Source organism: Halichoerus grypus, chromosome 5, assembly GCF_964656455.1.
Source record: "Halichoerus grypus chromosome 5, mHalGry1.hap1.1, whole genome shotgun sequence".
NCBI lineage: Eukaryota > Metazoa > Chordata > Mammalia > Carnivora > Phocidae > Halichoerus > Halichoerus grypus.
The window spans coordinates 118906591-118919674 of record NC_135716.1 but is presented as its reverse complement, the minus strand read 5'-3'; the positions used below and the strand labels follow the sequence as shown (position 1 = coordinate 118919674).

Here is a 13084-nt window from a genome sequence, read left to right as displayed (position 1 = left end):
GCAACTGGTTTGTTTTTCTCATGGATGAGCTTTTCAATCATTAAATTTTTCATGTTTTCCTCTTTGCCTGGAAGTTAGAAAACTCAAAATTAAGTGTGTGCCCAGCTCTAATACACATACAGGATTCAAACATGGATTTTGTGAGCTAATGTTTCTCCTAGCTCATTTCTTCTTTTTTTTTCTTCATTGATATTCTCAGATTTGAAAATCTCATCTTATATGTTCATCCTATTACAAACTATGTATCTTCAAATGCTAATTACCAAAATCTTGTAAAAACTCACCAAGTTGTACATTATACAATATATAAGTTATATTCAATAAAGTACTGGGGAAAAGTATAAAAGAAAAGCCATTTATAATACTCAAAATCAAAGGACAGTAATTCAAATATTTTCTATACTATCTTTGAGTCAATTCTTGACAAAATATTTTAAATTACTTCTTCCTTGCATAAGCAATCACTGAATTAATATTGTAATTCTATTTATTATAACTTATAACTTAAAATATAGTCATATATCTATATGTGGGTTTATTAAAGTTAGAATGGGGATAATTTTGAGGGATTTCATTTCATAAAGATTGCATTGTAAGGTTCTATCGGTCTTTTTATCATATTTATCCTAGGGGAAAGGAGTACATATGGGTGAATCAGTGTGGAGGAAAAAAAGCATCTTTAGTGAAATAAAAGTATTAGTAGAGAAAAAGGAAAACAAGCATATGGAACAACTTGGTAAAACCAATGCCAGTGTGAGATGCACATGCCCATGCCTTTGGCTTCACTTTTCTCCTTGTCTTGGTTGTCTTAGTAGTGATTCTCAAATTTTTTTGGTGTTGGAACTCTTCACACTCTTTAAATTTTGTTGACTTTTAGTTTTTGTAGGTTATAGCTATTAATATTTACCCTATTAGAAACTAAAATGGATATATGTTGAAAACCATTATGTATTAACAAAAACATTTTATTTTTAAATAACTATAATTTAAAAAAAAAGAAATGAGCGGTGCTTTGTACTTTTAAAAATCTCTTTAATATCTTGCTTCATAGAGCACAGATTCTCTTATCCACTTCTGCATTTATTCTGAGAAGTTGTTTTTGTTGGAAGTATATGAAAAAATTTGGCCACACAGAGACATGTAGTTGGAAAAAGAAGTATTGTAATAGCCTGCTCAGGTAATTATGGATATTTGAATTTGCCACAACACCCAAATTCAACAAACTGTAATTTCTTAGTAGCACACGAGGCTGGTAGTATTCTAACAACCAGAACCAAATAAAGAAAGCACAACAGAAAGGAAACTACAAACCAATATCCCTCATGAAGTTAAATGCAAAAATCTTTAACAAAATTTTTGCAAATTGAATGCAACATATGTGTGTGTGATGTGCTTATATGACCAAAAAGGATTTATACCATGTGCACAAGGTTCATTCAATATTCAAAAATTAATCAATGTAACCCACCATATCAAGAGGTTAAGGAAAAAATCATATGTCCACATCAATTAATGCAAAAAGAAATTTGATGTAATTTGATCTCCATTCAGGATGAAAAGTAACCAGTACACTAGAAACAGAAAGGGAATCTTCTCAACCTAATAAAGAACATCTACAAAAAAAACCTACAGCTAACATCATACTTAATAGTAAAAGACTGAATAATTTTCCTCTAAGATCATGAACAAGGCAAGGATGTTCACTCTCACCATTCTTATTTGGCACAATACTAGAATTCCTAGCACTTGCAATAAGGCAAGAAAAACAATTAAAGATTTATTTTAATTTTAACAGACTGTAAAGAAAGAAAGTGTCTTGGTTTGCAGATGATAAAGAAAAAAAAAATTCTCAAAGGATCTACAATCCTAGATCCAAAAAACGTGACTTCAGTAAGGTTTCAGGATACAAGATCAATACACAAAAAACCAATTGCATTTCTACATACTGACAACAAAAAAATGGAAACAAATTAAAATGAATGTCATTATCAGTTGCTCCAAATAAAATGAAATAATTAGGTATAATTCTAACAAAGGGACACCTGGGTGGCTCAATCGATTAAGCATCTGCCTTTGGCTCAGGTCCTGCTCCCAGGGGCCTGGAATCGAGTTGGGCATCGGGCTCCTTGCTCAACGGGAAGCCTGCTTCTCCCTCTGCCTGCCGCTCCCCTACTTGTGCTTGCTCGCTCTCTGACAAATAAATGGGCAAAATCTTAAAAAAAATATTCTAACAAAACATGGGTAATATCTGTATGATGAAAATTATAAATTGCTAATAAAAGAAATCAAAGAAGACCCAAATCCTGGAGACATCCCATGTTTACAGATCGGAAGAATGAACACAGTAAAGATGTCAATTCTCCCTAAATTGACGTATAGGTTTAAACAATTCATATTAACATATGGTTAAATTATAGCAATTAAATTCTTACACTGGACATTTTAAAAAGTGACTCCTCCAAAAAAATTTTTTCAAAATTCAGTTTAATTTGTTAAATAATTACACTAGTCATCATAATTACATAGTCTCAAAAATAATCATGTGGACTTTAAAGAATAAGGTGGGAAAGAATTAATAAAGAGCAACTTGAAATAATTCTGTCAATACATTTTTAAAATGCTAAAAGTAATCAATGCTACAGGCAACGAAAGCAAAAATAGAAAAATGGGACTATATTAAACAAAAATTTTTTTATACATTAAAGGACATAATCAATAGAGTGCAAAGGCAACCTATGGAGTAGGAGAAAATCATATATCTGATAAGGGGCTAATATCCAGAATATAGAAAGAACTCCCAACAACTCAAAACAAAAAAAAATCCAATAACCAGATTAAAAAAATGGGCAAAGTACCTAAGTAGACAAATCTCCAAAGATGATATACAAACACCTGACAGGCACATGAAAAGATGCTCAATAGCACTAATCATCAGAGAAATGCATATCAAAACCACAATGAGATATCACCTCACACCCATTAGGACGACTACAATAGAACAATCAATCAATCAATAAGCAGTGTTGGTGAGGGTGTGGAAAATTAGAACCCTTACACACTGTTGGGAATGTAAAATAGTGTAACCACTACGGAAAACAGTATGAAAGTTTCCCAAAAAATTAAAAATAGAACTACCACGTGATCTAGTAATCTCACTTCTGGGTATACATCTAAAAGAATTGAAAGCAGGGTCTCAGAGAGATATTTGCACACCTGCGTTCATAGCAGCACTATTTTCAGTGGCAAAGAGGTGAAAGCAACCCCAAATGCCCATTGACAGATGAATGGATAAACAAAATGTGGTCTACATATACAATGGAATATTATTAAGCTTTAAAAGAGAGGGCGATCCTCACATATACTAAAAAATGGATGAACCTTTAGGGCATTACATTAAGTGAAATAAATCAATCACAAAAAGACAAATACTATATGATTTCATCTATATGAAGTATCTAAAGTAATAAAATACATAGAAACAGAAAATAAAATGGTGGTTACCAAGGGCTTGGGGAAGGGGAAAGGAAGGTTGTTTAATGAGTATAGAATTTCAGATTTGTAAGATGAGAAAGTTCTGAAGATCTGTTTCACAACAATGTAAATATATTTAACCCTACCAACTGTACTTAAAAATGGTTAACATGGTAAATTTTATATCATGTGTTTTTTATCACAATACAAAATTATATAAAAATAATACTAAATATTAAGTGGAAGAAAAAGTTGCATTTGTGGAATGCCTACAAAATGTCAGAAATCACCCAAATAAACACATAAATCACAATATTTTCATACTACTCTGAAGGAAAATGTTATTAACTTTTTCTTCTAGAAAGCATGATAATCGATTTCATAATACCACAATATGCTCAGTTATATCAAAGAGAGGAAAACTACTGGACCATTAAGTAATTTTATCTGGAGATCTAAATATATGTATTCATAAATATTGCTAAGTCTATTTGCTTAATTTTATTCCCAGTAGAAGCTACACTTTAGGGGTGCCTGGGTGGCTCAGTCAGTTAAGCATCTGCCTTCGGATCAGGTCGTGATCCCAGGGTCCTGGGATCCAGTCCCACATCAGGCTCCCTGCTCAGCAGGGAGCCTGCTTCTCCCTCTGTCTGCCACTCCCCCTGCTTCCCCTGCTTGAGCTCTCTCTCTCTCTGACAAATAAATAAAATCTTAAAAAAAAAAAAAAGGAAGCAGCTACACTTTAGTAACCTTACTTCATATTTATATTTATTCTCGTTCCTTATGGATTCTAAAAACAAAATTCACAGATATACTCTCAAGCATGTTATTGAAGTAAATATGCTATACTATAACCAATGAGGAGTACATTTAACTTTTAATTCCTTAGTTAAGGATAAAAATAGCTATCACATATTCTATGCCCGAGATAAATTTTTAAAAGAGAAAATGCCTCCTATTCTGAAATGACAGCCCCCTCACATATGGAGCAGTAAACTTTTCTTTCTTCCTGAAATACTCATTTGGCACTGATTTTTGACAAGTGAAAAAGCTTTTCCACATAAATACAGTCCACTTGATTTTAAGAAGCACTGATTACCCCCCTTTCAAATTTTCCTTAATATTTAAGATGTCTACTTTCCTTTAATTTTTGTAGCAAGTTGCAGAAATAACTTGTTTCGATTTTCCAGAAATGATGGGTTGAAATTTGTGTGTTGACCAAGGGGGATGCTGATGTGCACTAAATGTAGATGTCAGAGATTTTAAAAAGTATTCAATGGGGCCACCTGAGTGACTAAGAGGGTTAAGCTTCCGACTCTTCATCTCAGCTCAGGTCTTGACCTCAGTGTCATGAGTTCAAGCCCTGCATTGGGCTCCACACTGGGCATGGAGCCTACTTTAAAAATATAAATAAATAAATAAACAAACAAACAAATAAGTAAATAAAATATTCAATGAATTTGACATGTTATTTTTTCCTCAAATACCCTAAAAGAAGTAAAACCATTAAAACTATATTAATAAAAGTCATCCTTTTGTTTACATATAATAGTAAATACTAGCATCTATTGTCAAAATTAGTGTCTAAAGGGGCAGCTGTAGATCAATTTTTAATCCTACTATGATTGTGCATGAAAATTACACTTGTTTTTTTCCTCTCTCTCACTCGATTTTTTTATATTGTTGAAATGAAGAAACAATATTTAATATTCCAGATTGAGACATGCTAAGTAACTAAATATTATCATCTTGCATGTGATCAAACCTAAAGCTAAATGAAAATGCCCCCGTCTCATTTCATGTAAATTAAGCTGATTATAGAAAGTGTCCAATTTCTATCGTTCCTCTCCACAAAGTAGCTCACACATATTTGTTGGGTAACTGCAGACTGACTGATTCTAAATATAAACCGAGATGTGTGCTAAAATTATTGTCCTGATTTTTTAAGCAATCACCATGAGTATCACACATGGTTACAGATTTTATTTATTTAGTATCTTGAAAAATAGTTTAAATAATGACAAAATTACACATGAAAATTTTCCCATCAAACGTAATGATTTAAATTAAATCCATAGCTGCTAACTTCTCCTACCAATACTGCACACATATGGCCATCCATATCATAAAACCAGTCAAACCTAGTATTAGGACCACACCAATTAAGGCAGATTTTACACAAACAACTTTTAAGTGGCGTCACTTCTCTTACAAAAGAAAGATGGTACTACCTTAAAAGAGAGGTATACCTAAGCAGCTCTAAAATTCTAACCCAACAAAAAGCCGCAAAATAATCTTGAAGCTGCCGCCTGGATTACTGCTGACCCATCTTCCAAATCCACAAATGCTCAATTTATTTTAAAAAGTCCATTTCACGAAAATACACTAATGGAGGAGAAAGGAGAATTTATGTAAAAATAAGCTAATGCCATCTTGTTGAATTAGATGTGACACAGGCCAGATTTTGCAAAGTAGTGGGTAAAAGAGATAGAAATGTTCAAAATAATCCTTTGTCAAACATAATGTTTCATTTCACATGGCTAAGCAGAAGAACAAAATAACATAGAAGTTTGGAAACTCAGGAGCCACAACACAATTTAAAAAAAATCAAACAATGAGGATGGTTCGGTGTACCCAGTGAACCAAGAATACCATCAATTTCAAAGGGAAGGAGTTCTCAGACCTTTGGGTCAGCCTCGGAGAAGACCCAGTGATCACTTGACCACCTAACTCTAAACCTTCAAAGGAGTCAAAGGAACATAGGCCAACCAGTCACTTGCAAGTAAAAAGTGAAGGAAAAAAGAGTTAAACAGCTTTATCACTCACCTTCCCAGAGCCCAAACAATCCCAACACTTTGGCTTTGTCAACTACTATGTGTACTATGGGCAGGAGTGTGTAAACAAATAAATGTCAAATGGGAATTAACAGAAATAAGGGTAGTGGAGAAAAATAGGCAAGCCTATTTAAATTTAAGTTTTTTAACTTTAAGTTAACCCTAGGGAAACTGTTGGCTGAGCCCAGTTCAACTTTGACAGATAATGCCTAAGAGGAATGGAAATAAATTTACCACTTTCTAAGAGCTTAAGGAAATTGTTTTAAATAATAGGTCTCAACTAAGCACAGGACAAATTCTTCCTCGATGTCCAGCTTCCACCAGAAATCATCTGTCAGGTCGTAAAAGGGGGGAGGAGGCTATTGTGGATTTGTAAAGTTGATGCTTCTGTTTTCATTTCCTTTCAGGTCTCCCAAGACTAATGGCACATTATAAAACCTGCCTATGCTCCCTACTTGTGTCCTCAAGGCACATTCACATCCCAGTGACTCCCCTTCCACTGGTCCTCAGAGACCCTTAATGGCCTCCCTGCCTCAGTGGCTTCTTTTTTTTTTTTTTAATTTATTTATTTGACAGAGAAAGCACAAGTAGGCAGAGCGGCAGGCAGAGGGAAAGGGAGAAGCAGGCTCTCCGCCGAGCAGGGAGCCCGATGCGGGGCTCAGTCCCAGGACCCTGGGATCATGACCCGAGCTGAAGGCAGCCGCCCAACCGACTGAGCCACCCAGGCGCCCCCCTCAGTGGCTTCTGATATTCCAAGTAGGATGAGGGTGGGATTCAGAGGAAGCACAGGTGAGAGACTGGGGGGTAAGAGGCCCAGCCAAAGCAAAGGAGGTAGTGGCACTCGTCCCTACAACTGCTGGGGTAAGGGAGGCATAGTCTCTCTCCTCCTTCAGGGGAATTTCCTTTAGTGGAGGATTACTGGAAACAAGGGGAAGGTGGAGGTCACTGGAAACAAGGGGAAGGTGGAGGGTTACTGGAAACAAGGGGAAGGAAACATCTGAATGCCCACGGGAAACGCTGGGAATGCTCTGTGTCTCTCAACTGCCACTGTTCTCAGAGGCTGTCTCTAGCAATACACAAGGGAGGGAGGGCAGAAGTCGTCGATGTCCACCACACTCCCTTGTACCTTGTAACCAGGGCTTCTCCTGAGAACTGGAAGGAGGTCTGAAATTCCCACCCTCACCTATGCGGATTCTCTAAATCAGAATGCAAGTTCATATGCTTTGCATTGCCAGGATACTGAAGCTGGAGACCTAGGAATCTGATACAGGAGGGCGGAAGAAGTTGAAGTTTGAAAGATAAGGGCGGGGTAGATACCTGAAGGGAGGATGGAGGGGTGGAAACTGAGGTCCACAAATACAATGCTAAAACCAGAATGTAGTCCATCATATATTCCCTTCTCTGACTATAAACTCTTGCCGACTCTCACCAAACACGCTCTCCAGCTTCATTTACATCTCTCCTCAGGCCCCAACTGCCCGCCTTTCTCACACTGCCCATGATTTTTTTTTTTTTTAATTGAAGTATAGTTGACATATAATACTACATTAGTTTCAGGTGTAAAACATAGTGATTCGACAACGCTATACATTATGCAATGCTCACCACTACACCAAATAAGTGTAGTTACCATCTGTCACCATACAAAGTCATTATAATATTATTGACTATATTCCCTATGTTGTACTTTTCAACCCCATGACTTATTTATTTTATAACTGGAAGTTTGTACCTCTTAATCCCCTTCATCTATTTTGCCCAGTAGCCATGATTCAAATAGTTTCTCTAACCAAAAGAGCAGATTGCCTGAAAAAGTGTAATCTGAGGAACCACAAACAGGAGTGAGTGTAAATAATTAATAATACGCCAATATCTTATAATTTGTAATGTCCAGAGAACATGCAGAATCCAGCAGAGTTTCAAAAGTTGCATGAAGTAGTCAAACTACACATCATAAGAAAAAATAATTGTAACTGTGTGGTGATGGATATTAACTAGACTTAGTGTGGTGATCATGTGCAATATATATAAATATCAAATCATTATGTTACACCTGAAACTAATATAATGTTATATTGATATATATTGAGATATATTAATTATATCTCAATTTTAAAAAATTGAACTAAGATTTCATACTTTTTAACCCAGAAATTTCATTTATGAACAAAGATGTTCATCACAGTGTTAGTTATTATCATCAAAAATATACCAACACTGAGGAATGGTTAAGAAATTATCATACATCTACCTAATGGAAAATTATGTAGATATTTTTAAAGTTCACTTTCCAGTTGTAATTAAGGGAAAATATTAATGTTATAAAATTTAAAGTAAAAATATTTTAAAAAGTAATATATATATCATGATTAAAACCATGCACAGAAAAAAGTGGAAGGAAATATCAAAATCACATCAAAATATTAATAGTGCTTGTCTTTAGTTAGTACAAGTATGGTGATATTTTTTTCCTTTTTATATTTTTATAGTTTCCAAACTGTTCATAATTTTATAACAGAAAGGGGAAGCTTTCAAAAAGGCAAGCTTCTTTGAAAGAGGAAAAATGTTACTTGTGTAGAAAACTCCTGGGTTCAGTTGACAATTAATCCTTTTAATATCAGTACCCAGGAACTATAGCATTTTCTGGAAGGGCACTTGGAACAAGGAATATGGAGAATATGAGCAAGACCAGCCAAAGAGAACCTTGGCCTGCTTAGTAACCTACACTGCTAGTTCCCTGTGACTACCAGATGAGGAGCAGATTTCACTGCCTGATATGCAAGGTTCTTCACAATTTGTCACTGTGTATTCAAACAGTATATGAGCACTTAGCTGAACCTCCTTGTCTGGCTTTGTCTTTTCCTATCCAAATCCTTCCCATCTGGCAGAGTGATTGAATTCACTTCCATCCATGAAGAGTTACTGATTGTGTTATGAAACCAGCCTCTATGATTTCTCCTTCTTAAGGTGTTGATAGAGCATTTATAGCACCACCTTTTCCTGATATTAGGCCAATTCTAATTATTTTGTTAATTACTCATGTGTAAGTAAATACCTCCCCAGCTAGACTTTAAGTTCCTTGAAGTCAAGAATTTGAATGGTCTGCAGACAGTAGTCATTCAACAAATACATATATATATACAGAAAGAGAGAGACAAGAGTGAGAAAAGATGCAGTGCTCAAACCAGGTTGGTATTATATTCACACTTGGTGATGTTATCTAAATAAAATGTGTTGCCTCTGTTTTAAAATGTTCCCGCTGACCATCACTAGGACATGCACCTTCTTTTTTTTTTTTTTTTTTAATAGCAGTGGGATCGTAGTTTTGCTTATTTTTTCATACCAATTCTGCCATCCTCCTTGTAGTTAAACAGACTGGACTGCAAGATGCCTCACAGAGGTTCAGGATAGAGACTACAGCCATATAAAGAACAAAAAGAAATGACCTCCTAGAAATCAAATTTAAGGGTCATCACGTGATCCTTCTTCTCTCACAGTCTGGTGTGAACAACATATATAAATTTGTGCCTCCATTTTATGGCTTTATTTAGGCAATGGGCTTTTAGTCTCTCAATATCCTCATTAATAATTCTCCAATGTAAATAGTTCAATACTTTAGAAATGACAGACTAAGATGATTATGTTCCTATCCGCCATCAAGTACTATTCCAGTACTTAGAGATAATGAGCATTTGTACTATAGCAACCTGCCTCTGGAGACATCAACAAGAGTTTCACATCTTAAGGGAGAATACATAAATCATAAAGGAAGGCAAATCAAATGGCCAAGCAACAGATAAAGAAAAACCTAGCATCCGTTATTTTTTCAGAAAGAGTACACAGGTCAATATAATTGTTAACTCTGAAGGGCAGAGCAAAAACAAATCAATGCAGTTTCCCACTATACAGAACTACATTTTGCTACAACACACATATTTTTTGTAAGTCAATACTTGTCTAGATGCCACCACTTACTAGCCATAGGATCTTGAACCTTCTATTTCAGTTCCTTAGTCTGTAAAATGGAGTTATCACCTACTATGCCACATCACAGTGGAAATGAATCAAATAACATTATCAGTCTGGGTTTATCTGTCACCCTATCATGGGATGACACACCCCACAAAAACAGTTCAGTCACACACCCCATGAACTAGATAACTGTTCTTATTGCAAATGTTTCCATTAAGTTTTAAAAAAGAAAAAGATTTCCAGGTGTTTCGTTTTGTTTTACTTTCCTAATTGATTTTTCCAACATTTGAGCATCCACCATATATCACTGCCAAAAATGTGTTAAACATCTCCTGCAATGACCTAGCTCTCCTTTGCAGTGTTGTCCAGATATTATTTTTTGGCAAACGCTTTCTAAGAAAATGGGGTTTTTTTCCACATAATTCAAAGCCCTTTCTTACTAAAAGAACAACAATTCCATATACAGTAAGTTTACAGGTTGTTGCTATTGTTTGAGATCACTCTTATGAAAATTATGTTTAATATCTAATGGGCCATCTATATGTACCCTTACACTTGGACATACAACTCTGTAATACAGTGGAAGATCCATGGGCTTTGGAGTCAGGGAGACTTGTATTCAAATTCCTGTTCTGTGACCTTGAGCATGTAATTTAACTTCCAGGCTCCTCACTTTCCACCTTTGGTTCTGGGTTGCTGTGATGATTTAATGAAATAATATATCTAAAAGTAAGTGTCTAGACTCTGAAAGTATTATTTCCTACCTCCCTTAAATCTTTCCCTCCTATGCCAAGACCAAGCAAACCCACTCTGAACACAAGACTACTTGGACACAGCCTCTATTTCACACATTAGTGGCGGAATGCTATGCAATGAAAAACTGAGTGGACGATGGCTTGAATTAAGTATCCAACGGAGCAAGAAGTAAAGAAACTGACAGGTATAGACAAGGGCCCCATACTTCACTCGCATGTGGGAAAAAGACACTAATCTGACACACTTTAAAGATTGCACCGCACACTCACAGAGGTTTGTACCATGCTCTGGGAAAAGGACGGAATTACGGAACAAGCCAGCAGGGAGCCTCCTTGTTCACCCCACCCGACACCGCCCGCCTGGGTGGTACCTCTGAAGCCGAGAAACTGAGGTGAGAGCACAGCAACTGACCTCGCCCGCCCCCACCACCCTCCCCCATTCCGCCCAAATCTCTCTCGGGGCACGAATGGTGCTGAATCATTAGTCCTAACAGTAGCAGCTCCCGGTTCCGCTGCTCCCGCGGGAGCCAGTGTCCCTAGAGCAATGACCGTCCCTGGTGGGGGCCGATACCTCGGGCGTGTGGGGGCGGTGAAAGGGGGTCGGGAAGGAGCCGGGCAGCAGGTACTCACCGGGGTGAGGAAAGCCCAGCCCTGGTCTTCTCCTCCCGGCTGCAGGCGGTCCCTCTGCGGCCCCTCCGCTTCCCGGTTTCCCGCGGGCGGTTGCCCCCGGGCCCGGCAGCCTGCGCTGGTAGTCCGGTGCTCCCCTCCGCCAGCCCGCAGCCCTAAGCAGCCACGGCTCGGGGCTCGGGCGCTCCACCCGGAGCAGCTGGAGCAGCTGTCGCTGCCGAAGGGGGTGGCGGCTACCGACGGGCCAGACCATTCGCGGGCTGCGACCGGGGGTGCGCGACGTGCGGAGCGGGGCGGTCGTGGAGGGCGCCGAGGGCCGGCGACGGTTGGGAGGAACCAAGAACGAGGGGAATCCTCCGCCTCCCAGTAGCGCCGGGAGGGCTTGGGGGCAAAAGGCACCAAGAGAGGAGCAAGCTGCTCTCCCTGGCTGTTGACTGAACACAATCCCTAAGCTTTTCCGGGCACCCCCGTCCGGGTTTGCCTTGGTTCCGCTCAGGGCTCCTTTAGAACGCGGCAAACAGAGGACCTAGCAACGGGTGCGCCTGGGCGGTGTCCCCTCCTGGGGAGATGCGAAAGGGCGCTGGCCGGAGCCCTGCCTTCGAGCCACCTCCTCCTGCTCCACAGCGGGGCCCTATGGCGCCAGTTTCTGGTGCATATCTTACTCTAGACGTCTTACCACAAAAGAGAGAGGAGCATCAGAGTCCTTGAAGGGGCTCCTCAGGTCTTTTACCCAAGCATCTTTGTGGAGCAAAGAATTAAAAAGGTATCTAAGCCCAGCCTGAAAGTTAGAAAATAAAATTAAGTGGGCCCCCATCCTATAGGTGCTTTGTAGCTACAGGAAAATAAGGGACACTTTTGAATCACAGAGTTACTGCTCCACAAATGTCGAACCACTGCAGTTGGAAAATGTACATTTTAACAGTTCTATAAAAGAGCATTAAAGAAATTCAAAAATATTTCAGGTTCACTGTCTACCATTTTAAAGATTAGTGTCTTGGGAGTGGGGAGGAAATCATATCCTTACATGAAATTAACTTGCATAGAACTGAAAAGAGAAGTTCCCACCATGACATCCCTTACTAAACTTTTGTGAAAGTTACTTGTGTGGTTCCCGCCCCTTTCACAACCAGTCTTAAGCAGGTTCATTTCAGACCATGGTGAAGATGGAGACAAGTGTATAGTTTTCCTTATAGAAAGAAAAAAAAAGAACAGAGTTGACAACTACCTTTAAAATATAATTTAAGGGGGCAAAATGAAAAAAAAAAAAAACACACCTCCAAATACCTCAGTTAAAAGCCCTTCCACCATTAAAAGCCATTCATTCTGAATTAAGGTTTTGTCCTTTTTTGAGTTAACATAATTTTTTAACATAAATTGAGCACCTACTATGGACTGCACTGAGAGTGTTTCCAGTTTCATTCCTTC

At 38.0% G+C, this 13084-nt stretch overlaps 1 protein-coding gene across 5 annotated transcripts in view; it reads right to left on the bottom strand.

Annotated features, from left to right (window-relative positions):
- The window catches only part of TTLL7 (tubulin tyrosine ligase like 7), a 150541-nt gene extending 138622 nt beyond the window's left edge, over window positions 1-11919 (bottom strand). For 3 of the 5 annotated variants that reach the window (XM_078072835.1, XM_078072836.1, XM_078072837.1), the window contains exon 1: window positions 11663-11917. The gene's annotated coding sequence lies outside the window, so the exon portion shown is untranslated. Of the gene's footprint in view, window positions 1-11662 lie in introns of all 5 variants that reach the window. The other 2 variants (XM_036089899.2, XM_036089900.2) reach the window with 2 other exon arrangements.
- Window positions 11920-13084: the final 1165 nt, after the last annotated feature.